Here is an 11,960-nt window from a genome sequence, read left to right as displayed (position 1 = left end):
ATTCGGATCAGTTCACGGGTTTTGGTTTGCGCACTTTACATATTAAACCATCCTATTTCCCTGAGACTTGGCGTGATCGCTTCCATTTATTTTCGCTCACCCTGCCCGTCACAATACAACTGAGTATCATCTGCATAGCAATGGAAGAAAATATGCTTATGAATAATTGTGCCTAGTGGTAGCATATATATAATGAGAATAATATGGGGCCCAATACAGATACTTGTGGGACACCATATTTTACGTTTGTGCATTCTGAGCAGTCATTATTTACAAGGACAAATTTGTAATTGCATACATTATTTTAGAACATTGTGTGCAGCCTAAACAGGAAGTTTTGTGTCACTCTCAGAAGACAGGAATGAAGACATGTTCCAGACAGAAGTAAATGTTCCACCAGGGGAGAGGGGGACTCCTGGTTTATACTTTCGCGAGTGACCGTAGCGCGCGGCTCCGCCCACCTCACGCGACCCTGCACGAGCGGTGTAGGCGTTACTTTTGCGAGCGTCGCTGCAGTGTTCTCCGAAACGATAGGTGGCAATGGAAAATAAAAAACCTCTGCAAAACCGGTGAAAGAACATTTTTACCTGACCAGAGACCGTATATATACACCAGGCATCAAACGTAAATATGGCTTTGCAATGTTGTCTGAAACCAGGGATGTCAAAGTCAAATACACTGAGGGCCAAAAAACCTAATTTGCTACAAGCTGAGGGCCGGACTGGTTCAATGTTTATTAAAACATATTGAAATGATTGCACATAGCCTATTGAACCAAGTCCTAACACAGTGTTTATTATTTAATGCTTAAATGAATAAAGCAATACTTTCTTATGGATCTGTCAGTAATTTCAAGTGAAAACATTTTTCAACAAGCAAACAGATAAAAACTAACTTCCTTCAAAGAAAACATGTCCTGTACATTAAATGAATAAAGTAATAAAGGTTTCAAAAGTGCTGGAATTTAGGCTAAAGTACTTGAAAATGCTTGAAATTGTAACTACTTCGTTTCACAACAAATAGCTATCTGACTGAACAGTTCTCTTGTATTATGTTAACAAATACGAGCCTCTTGTAATTCGAGGACAAAACATGAGAGAACGTGAAGACGATAAGATTGGGTGTTTTGAAAATAAACAACCATTAAATAATGTGAATAAAAAGCGAATTATTTCAAATCATTTCGAATATATGTATAAATATTTAACTTAATTAAGTTTAATGTGCTGGGAAATATTGAAATGGACCTTGAAAGTGACGTAGAAGTGCTTGAATTCCACCTTGTAAAGGTGTATGAACCCTGCAAACATGACTTTGTTCATTGCGCTGAGGCGCGGCGCGCGCAAAGTTACAAATTTCGAGAGGTGCACGACCTCGCGAATCGACAGCGCACGAGGCCCTCGTGCACGGGCGGAGCCACTGCGATTACGTCATTTTCGCCGTGCTGACCCTCGCCGCTTGTGCGCACTGCAGTGACTTCGTGGGCTACCGTTGCATTGTGGGGAATGTAGTGTTTGTGCGTGCAAAACACCAGCGGGCGGCTGTGGCCTGCGGGCCGGTTCTAATAGTAATTAAATATCATCCAGGGGGCCATAGATAATGAACTCGTGGGCCGGATGTGGCCCGCGGGCCTTGACTTTGACACATGTGTCCAAAACGATATGTGGTAGTATAAAGAAACACCCCTCATAAAAAGGGGAATGAACATTTACCTGACGCATGTTTGATGTTGCTTTGTGTTTCAGGTTTGAAAAGTGCTGGAATTTAGGCTAAAGTACATAAAAATGTTGAAATTGTAACTACTTCGTTTCACAACAACTAGCTGTCAGAATGAACAGTTCTCCTGTATTACGTTAACAAATACGAGCCTCTTGTAATTCCAGGACGAAACATGAGAGAACGTGAAGACGTTAAGATTGGGCGTTTTGAAAATAAACAACCATTAAATAATGTGATAAAAAAGCGAATTATTTCGAATCATTTCGAGTATATGTATAAATATTTTATTTAATTTTGTTTATCATGCTGGAAAATATTGAAATGGACCTTTAAAGTGACGTACAAGTGCTTTAATTCCACCTTGTAAAGGTGTATGAACCCTTCAAACATGACTTTGTCGATCGCGCTGAAGCGCGCGCGCGAAGTTACAAAATTCGAGAGGTGAACGACCTCGCGAAGCGACAGCGTGCGAGGCCTTCGCGCACGGGCGGAGCCACAGCGATTACGTCATTTTCGCCGCGCGGACCCTCGCGCCGCTCGCAACGCGTCAAGTATAAACCAGGCTTTATGCTGTACTTTAGTCAAGTGTGCTCATGATTGGCATATGCCTTATCTCTCTGATCTTGTGTCTATGAATGGTGTTTATTTATATATATGACCAGTCCAACAACATATGTAAGGACTGGCATCATGTGAAATAAACTAGAGTGCTTTGGTGAAGTAACAAATGTGTGCTCGTGTGCTTTCACTGACACTCTCTGAGCCCTTGTGACTGTTCTTACGGAAAGGCCCTGGTTGTTGTGCTACAGACACCTATTATGCCAATGAGTGTCTCCAGCCTATCCAGTCGAATGTTGTGATCAATGATGTCGACAGCAGCACTAAGGTCTAACGTTCTTTATCCGAGATATTAAGAGATCATTAACTACTTTAGTCAGTGCGGTTTCAGTGCTGTGGATTAGAGAATGCAATCTCTAATCTGTCCTTTATTTCCAAAGTTAACTTTCTCTCTGACTTTGGAAATAAAGGACAGATTAGAGATTGGCCTATATTCAGACTTAAATAAATGTGCCATATTTTGTCAATTGTGATTTTAACACCGCAGTAGTGGCTTAATGACCGCAATGACTATATATATACACTTAAATGCTAGTGGCATGTAGAGTAGTGGCACATTACCTAAAAAGCTCCTGCAGCTGTTTCTCATTCATTCACTTTTTCATGGGTTTTTATTTTACACTACATATTACCAACTCCAAAATACCCTAGACATGTAATCTATGAAATAGTAACACTTAATAATTTTCTTCTTGAGTAATAATTACATGATTACATAAGCATTAATGAAGGACTACTTATTAATTACTTATATATGAACTAACAGTAGTTTATTTTAGTGAAGTGTAATTAATGAAAAATTATCATGATGATTCTCCACTACCTATTGATTAGTTAATAAGTACTTAAACATTAATTAAAAGACTACTTATTAATTACTTATATATGAACTAACAGTAGTTTATTTTAGTGAAGAGTAATTAATGAAAAACTATGATGATAATTCTCCACTACCTATTGATTAGTTAATAAGTACTTAAACATTAATTAGGGGCCATAAATGAGTAGATTCCAAAATAAATAAATACTAGTTATTAATTATTTACATGTGAACTAACACAGTAGTTTATTATAGTGAAGAATAAGTAAGATAAAACTATGATGATAATTCTCCATTACCTATTGCTTAGTTAATAAGTAGTTAAACATTAATTAAGGAACCATATTGTAAAGTGTTACCGAAAAATGTGTTAGTAATTAAATTTACAACTGTAAACTAAAAACATTGTCATAGTACCACCCCTGACCACTCCCTTCGGGTGTGTGCATGTGTAGTCTGCGTCCATTTATGTCCATATATGTATTTCCTTTGGGTGTGGTTACACCCATCTCGTTACTTGATTCTTGTTTACATCTCTGTATTTAATGTGTGTCTATGTAAAGTTTAATGTAAAGTCGCCCGTCTTTATTTGAGTCTTCGTTGTGTGAGTTGAGTGTCATTTGTATATTTGTTCCAGTATTATCTTGTCTGGACATCCTGCCTTCCCCTGACTGTCACAGACATTTGTTAAGCAGGTAGCTTTTTTGAAACAATGTAAAATACTCTCTTATCTCTTGTACTGGTTTCTCATAAGATGCAATTCTTCATGAATAATAATAATAATTATTATTATTGTTATTATTATTTTATTATATTATTATCATCATAATTGTTCACATATTAGAAATTTTTTATTTGAATTCACTAATACTAATGTAATTCTAACTAATGTATCATTTACACAATGCATACCACATATAAGAAAAGAAAATTACTTTAGTGCATAGAAATGCAGTTTTGATTGGCCAATTATTAATGACATTGAAAGTGACTCATGCCATGTAGCCTAGCTAGTAACCACCCCTCCCCCTCTACATCTTCTCTGTCTATAAGTAAGGATATTAAATATGCCCTTTGATTTTTAACTGAGTCCTGGCTTGTGTACAACAATCAATAGTGAATTACACATAATTGCAAAAAGTTTGAAAAATAAATAACGGTAATATAAACCAATGCAGTCATTCTTGACTTTTGGATGACTAACAATGTATCATAACAATTCTGGTTTTCTGGAAATAAATGACTTCAGCTCTTATCTGCATGTTAATTTCAATAAGAAACACACACACACACACACACACACACACACACACACACACACACACACACACACACACACACACACACACACACACACCTTTACACTAAAGAAGCTTTCAAAGGGTTTAACAGGTGAAGTACGGCATTGTCGACTGAAACAAGCTAAGCTTGCTGAAAATATCTGGAGTGTCTGGATGAAAAGGCTTCTTTTTCCAAGCATCCAAGTGTAACATTTTAATAGAACACCCTGGGCACACCCTGACACAGAACCTCAGATTAAGTGTCTGCTCCCAGGACCCCCAGAGAGATGTGTCGTTTCTGCAGAGGTTTAAGCAAGACATTACTCTGACCATGCAGCCCAGGATAAATTGTCTCTTTTCATATGCGTAAAGAGGTTTTTAAAATATAGTTAGAAAGTTTAAAGTCTTGAATGTCTGTGCTTAAAGTAAGGACTTCTTTATTTCTTCTTTTGCAAGTGGTGCAAAGTCGTGTTTCCCGAAAACACACTAAATAGAGTTCAAACAGAGGCTACACCATTCCGAACCTAGACTACACCATTCCAAACTGAGGTCACACCATTCCAAACTGAGATCACACCACTCCAAACACTCACCACATATCACATAGCTTTCAAATTTGCCAATACATTAATTAAATAAATCTGCAGAAGTCCTGTGGGTAAAATAAAAAAACTGAACAGGAGACAGTTACGGAACAGCTCCGGTCCCTTCCCTGTGGGCGTGTCATAATGTCGTCTGCGTGTGGTTTGTGAGCGTGTGTTTGTGAGCGTGTTCGTTTGTTACACCTGTGCCTTGTCTCGAGGTCACGTGGGTCTGTGTAACTCACCTATATAATGTGCGTTCGCGCGGTGTCTTGTGCTCGTCTTTGTCTAAAGTTTCGTGTCTGCGCGATTGTTGTGTTTGTGCTGCTCGCGCTCCACCCGGAGCTTCACGTATTTAAGATTAAATGTTCACCGTAAGACGCTAGTCGTGTCTCCTCCTTCCTCCAGCAACACAGCGTCACAGAGACTAAATACCAGTGCTAATATTTCATTTTTGCTAAACATTTTTGTGTGAACACACAAACACACACACACTGACTAACTAAGCATCCTTAATGTCTCTATATCTCCAAAGAACAAAATAACTGATAAGGACTGAATAGGAAGCAGCACAAGTGAAAAATCTGGATTATGCAATAGAGCAGCATGCAGAATCTTTTGTAGTGGAAGGCCAATGGTTCAGGGCTCACAGCAGTTATATGTAGTTGTATACGAAGACAGATGACTTGGATAAACATAGCTAGCAGCTCAAATGATCTAACAGACAGAATGTACCACTGTTTTTGAAATGCAAAAATGTATTTTTCAGTCCACTCTGAAATGACTGACATTTAAACAATTGTGCACTCATATCCTGGAGGATTGCCTGGCATGCCACAGATTTGCCAACTAAATGCTGGACCACATCTCAGTCCATTCAGAACATTATGGGATTCATTTTTTTTGTTATGTACTAAACAAATATTCCTATATTTGATAGGTTGTAAAGGGACACGTGAAAGCCAGTTGAAGAAATTCCTTCATTAAAGAACATAAGCTTTTCATTCAGAGCTGTGTGCCTTAATGAAATAGTAAATGTTTGTCTGAAAATAGCCTTTTCTGTCTTCAGACTAAAAGCTGGACACAGGCTCAACAGAATCTGCTGTAATCATAGTAATTATGTGGAGAATCTCTGGAATAGAGAGTCATGAGTGTGTGTGTGTGTGTGTGTGTGTGTGTGTGTGTGTGTGTGTGTGTGTGTGTGTGTGTGTGTGTGTGTGTGTGTGTGTGTTTGTGTGTGTGTGTGTGTTTCACTGTGCTGGTGTAATGGATGGAGCGCCATCAGAGAGGCTGTGTGGATAAATTAGGCTTACACTTCTTCATCTCTCTGGGTCTCTCTCCCTGCCTCCCTACCTCCTCCTCTGCTCTCTCATATCCGCCATGCTATCACGCCTCTCTGGCCCCAAGATGTTTCAATTACACACACACACACACACACACACACACACACACACACACACACACTTGTGCGCACACACACACACTTGTGCGCGCACACACACACATACCCCACAGTGTCAAGCGTTTCTCTCTTCCCAAGTAGAGTCTCTGTATTTGCTCTTGGTCACACATTATGCAGTAATATGGGTCCAGGCTGTCCCCCAGGAGGCCAGAGATGGCCTTTTTTCCAGTACAGTAATGAAAGGTTTGTCTGTTTCTCTTCCCCAAAATGGCCTTGACGTGACAGCTTACGAGACGCTCCCTCCCCCTGCGTAACACCGCGAAAAGCCTCTGCAAAATCGATTCTCGGCCCAGCGCAGGAACGGTCAAGAACTTTCCTGACACTAAGCCTCAAAGAGGCGGTGATGCCCGGGTGGGGAACGCTGGCTCTCTGGGTCACCGCGCTCTCTCCAGACACCAGGACTTCCACATATGCTCTACAGCCACATTCTGCAGCAGGGTGGCAGGCTCAGGTCCTCAGGGACGTGTGCTTCGCCCGCTACACATGCTAAATATTTACATCAAACGTGCAGGGTGCGCGGTAGCTGACAGAGACAGAACCACAAAGCCGGTACAGTTAGTTCCTTCTGCTCCGTGTGTAGCAGAGCAGTCACACGATGGCGGATCGTGACTGGCTACCCTGGGACTGTATCAGTACTGTACATAAGTGCCAGTACTGTTCTGCAGCTTTCAATGCTATTCCACTCCATCTGAAAGGAAAACTCTACATTTAACCACATTTTAATCACCTTAAGCCAATTGGCTTCATCCTACTTGATTATTAGATTCATTTAAATCCAGGTGAGCGTCCAGTCCCCCGTTTCCTGACGGACAGTGACGGACAAAAAAGTGAAGAGTGATTACTCAGAAATGTTCATGTTATATATGAAAGTGACTCCCTCATTTTGAAGATTTATTGGCTTTGGTTTTCCATGATGTTATTTTTAAAGTAATAATAACACTGAAGGAGCCAGTAGATGTTCAGTAGATTAACTCAAGCAGCCGAGTGGGGAGAGACTATAAAATGGAATTACAATCTGAAATTTGGGCGTCTTAAACAGTTTTATGGAAAACATTAAACGACATCCTGCTAATGAGATGGATGGTTAGAATGGATAATGATATCAGTGTGTACAGTGCACGGTGCAGCGTGACTGCATTAGGAAAGACGTTAGCTGACATTACGTTTGCTGCAGCTGCATTCCTCCGCATTGACACCCAGTGAATGGGTTGTTAGCCAAATTTCACATACTTTAAAGCTCCTCAAAGCAACTCGTGCTGCCTGTGATATGTCTTCACTTAGGCTGGAATGTTTTGTAGCAGGCGCCGAGCCTACTTAAGCTTTTAATGAACGCGTTTGCTTCAGCATGTGATACTTAGGTTGATTTCAAATAAAGCACTTTCAGAAGAATTTCCACCTTTATTTTAGCAGCTACACGTGTATAGTGGCATGGCAACATTGTCTTGTGTGAAAGGGTTTAGTACATCCTTGGTGTGAGGACTCAGAGCTTCATCTGTAATGTGTCATTTCATTTACTTAAATCAATAGCCAGGGACATCCAGATGAGAAACGCTTCATCGTGACACAGTGTTCAGGCGTTCGCACTCAGAAGTCGCGTCGACATAATTGACACAAAGGTCTGTGCTCTCACGATTTGCTAAAATTTATCCGAGAGTAAGAAAGTCTATTCATCACGGCACTTTTCCACGCTGTTCAAGATCGGCTTTTTTCGACTCGGAGACACAGAGCCGTCCTTTCAGCTTTGATGTGAAGGTCACTGTCACGTGCAGCTACACCCCCTCTCCTAGCTGTCACTCTGGGTTCCCTCGTGTCTGTGTTCTTGCCCGTTTGTCCCGCCCTGCTCGTTAGTTTTGATGAATCCCTTGTTAGTTACCACGCCCCTGTATCATTGTTTGCACCTGATCCTTGTCTAGTTCCATGTATATAAGCCCCTGAGTCTCCCTTGTCCCTTGTCGGTTGTTTTGGATGTTGGTTTTTCGTACCAGTTTGGATTGTCTTTCGCCTGTGGTTCGTGTTCTCTGTGTTTCCCTGCCTTGCTCGTGTTTGCCCTGTTTCCGTTATGCCCGTGTATCTGTGTTATTCGGACTGCCCTCCTGTTATGACCCCTGACTGCTTTAGTGATGACGATTATGGAATGCCCTGCAATAAATCTCGCTCTTCTCAGCGATTGTGTCCGTCTCCGCTCTCCGGGGCGCGAGCCCCGTTACAGTCACTTTGTTTTTTTCTTCTTCCTTCCCTTCTCATCATGTGTTGTCCACACTGAACGCACCCACCAAACACCTGGGCAGAGAACTCACCAAATGAATCCAAACCAGTGCACAAAAACAGAGCCAGAGAGAACCAGTATATTCAGATGGGAGTTGTAATTCCATGTTGTGTGGATTACATCTCGACTGGGAGGAGTTAAACATGTACTGTACGCTGCAGACCACGCCCCAGCTGCAGACCACACCCAGACACCGTGATGCTCCCCCAGCTGAGGAAGAAAGAAATAGCATGCACAAAAATGCTGGGTATTTCAGTTCAGTGTTCTTAAGACGTGTCACTTGAACCATAAGCATCGGCTGCCCCTCCAAATGGCATTAGATTGAGCTCTACTGATGTGTATTTTACGTTAATTAAACACAGGCACCTTGACCTTCAGGAGTCCTGGAGAGGGCATTCAAGCCTCAGCGTACTCCTCACACTTCCATCTCCCTCCATGTGGGGGAGCCAGTGAGCCGTGCTGCGGCCAGCGGGAGCTTGACGAGGGCCAGACCCAGAAAGGCTGTTTGTGTTTCAGCTTCACCGCTGAGACCAGCTCCCTGCCCGGCCGGTTATTGAAAAACGGTGGAATTAAGATGCAGGCAGAGCTCTCAGAACTCACCAGCCGGCCACGGAGCCAGGAAGCTGTTCTAGGACCACAGGAGGAACAAAACCTACCAACAGTAGATTCAAATGCAGGAATATATCAAGTAGAAGTTTCAGGTGTATCAGGTGTTCCTGCAGCTCACTAAAAGCTTTTTATAGAGTTTATTATATCTGTGTTTGCGTATTACACTTGAGCCGTATGCTGTCTCTCCATCTTCCCCACCCTTTTTCTCTCTTATTCTATCAAACACAGGCAGACAGACACACATGCGCATCTAAGGTATGTTGCTCGGTTACTTCAGAGCCGGGCGTCTCTCAGCATTAAGTACAGTGTGGAGACAACAGAGTCCGGATGACAGCATCTTTAGAAGGCTTCAAAGGGTGCTAAGCAGCCACAGGCGCGTATTGATCGCCGACGGCGGCAGGCAGATACACTCGCCTCAAATCTCCCAAATCCCGCAAGGAAAAACAGCGAGAGGAAGTTTCTTGACAACACGCATCCGTGCTGAGCTCTGGCCCCGAAGCCCAGCATATCAGCGGACAGGACAGCTCCGTGTCGGGATGGCAGCTGGGGGCATGGACACTGGAGGAGTGAGAAGAAAGCGTAGCAACAAGGGAGGAAGGCGATCGGTGCGACACACACCATGCCGACATCCCCATGACAACCTCAGAGCGAGCGCATCAAGCCAAAATAAAGGAAGCTGTCCCGCCCAGCCCCTCCCCCACCAAGGGCGACCATGACAAATGACATTAATGTCTCGGGTTCAGTCGCATTTAATCCAGATGTTAGGGCTATCGTTTGCACAAATGTCGTAATATAGATTGAAATCTCAGTCTGCATGAGTTTTTTTAACTAACCCATCATGCGTAGTGCTTGTAAGGGCCATGACCTCGCTCAACGATATGGATCAGGCACACGAGAACATCAGGCTGTCCTGGCAGACATCTAGAACCTTCCATCCCCTCACTGCAATCTCAATGAGTTCCCTCTCTCTCTCTCATTCTGTCTCTCTCTCTCATTCTCTCTCTCTCCCTCTCATTCTATCCCCCCCTCTCATTCTGTCTCCCTCGTCCGTTCTCATTCCCTCTACGACACTCCTTCAAAGGAAGCGGCTTCTGTCCCCTGCATGGTTATTGCAGCCTGCCGATGCCCATTCCTCTACTTCCTGTGTCGGTCCCACCCTGCTCACTGTTTGTTTTCAGGATTAAAGTTGCTTTCGCTTTTTTTTGCGCCCTGTTCCATGGGCAGCGCCGGCCCGCTTGCCTTCTTAAATCGAACAGGAGCGGCCTAATGGATCTTGTGTATCTTGGACAAGATTACACAGAAAAATGATGCAGCTTGCCGTTAGCAAAGCGAAATGAACCACAGCTCAAATATAATTAAAATTCACAATGATTAAGGAGAGGCGAGATCGATAGAGAAAGCAAAATGATACTGTTAATAGTGTTTGTGTTACACCAAGGAATCCGTCGCCATGAAATCGGAGATAAAACAAGATGCATTTACATTTGGATCCTTAGTTGCCATCTCTGCTCCATTATTAATGTCTTAATATTTGTGATGCTGATAACAACCACAATAGAGAGAATGGGAGAGATAGAGAAAAAGAGATTATTGTTAAGCGATTCTCCCCATCAGATTAGTTCCTCCCCTAAACCCACTCCTGTACACCGTTTGAGAAGAGTAATGAGACTGGGGGGCATCGGGGGAAATAGGAAGCATAAGGTTATTAAGATAGGAGCGCAGATATGGGTGCAGGCATCCTTTAAACACTGTCAGTGTGCAGAGGTGACAAACAGCACAGGACAACAAGTTAGAGCTACAGCTCTGGCATCAGCAGCAGGACGAGCATGCCAAAACGCAGACCTGTTTGCACCGGACAGAACGGAGCTGGGTTGGGGGGCTGCGGAGGAGTCCGGAAGTTCTGAGATATGACCCGTACCCGGTGCGTTTGTACACAGGGTGCCCAGGATGTTGGTAATATGGCCCCCAAGGTGAGAGTCGGCGATGGCCGAGGCATGCTTTTCGTTGGCGGGAGCCTGGCGGGCGGTTGGCAGCACGGACGCAGATGGGGGAGAGCGGCGTAGCATCCCGTAAGAGCGACCAGGATCATCCAGAAGGTCAGTGGCTATGGCTGGTTAATCAAACATGAGGATGAAGGATAATGAGGAAGGCTGGAGCCCTGACAGACGCACAGAGACCCGGGCAGTGATGTAATCAGATGCGTAGGTGTGCCTAGGAATGAAACAGCCTTCGGCCTCAAACTCCTGAACAACACTGGCGTTAATAATGCATCAGCCACTATTATATATGAATGCTGTGTGCACTCCGAGCCTCATGTCCTCACCAGCTTTAAACACAAGTGCGCATCACTTGAAGGAGGAAGTACCTAAATGCTAATGAAGCGCGGGATACTTGGAGGGCATACGCTGACTGATGCGCTCGATCTTCGGCCGAGACGGCCACGTTCTCGGCAGAAGTGGGCGGAGCAGAATCGCAGACGGGGCGTCACCCTAGTCTGAGTTGCCTGGGATCGAAAGGGAAGGTGGGTTTATAGCCGAGGGCCTTGCCGAGGTCAGCATCACACGTCTGTCGTAAGAGGAAGTGGAGGTTCCAGCTCTTCTGGAGT

This window comes from Brachyhypopomus gauderio, unplaced genomic scaffold (assembly GCF_052324685.1).
Source record: "Brachyhypopomus gauderio isolate BG-103 unplaced genomic scaffold, BGAUD_0.2 sc66, whole genome shotgun sequence".
NCBI classification, from domain to species: domain Eukaryota; kingdom Metazoa; phylum Chordata; class Actinopteri; order Gymnotiformes; family Hypopomidae; genus Brachyhypopomus; species Brachyhypopomus gauderio.
Note: the sequence above shows the minus strand (reverse complement) of the source record.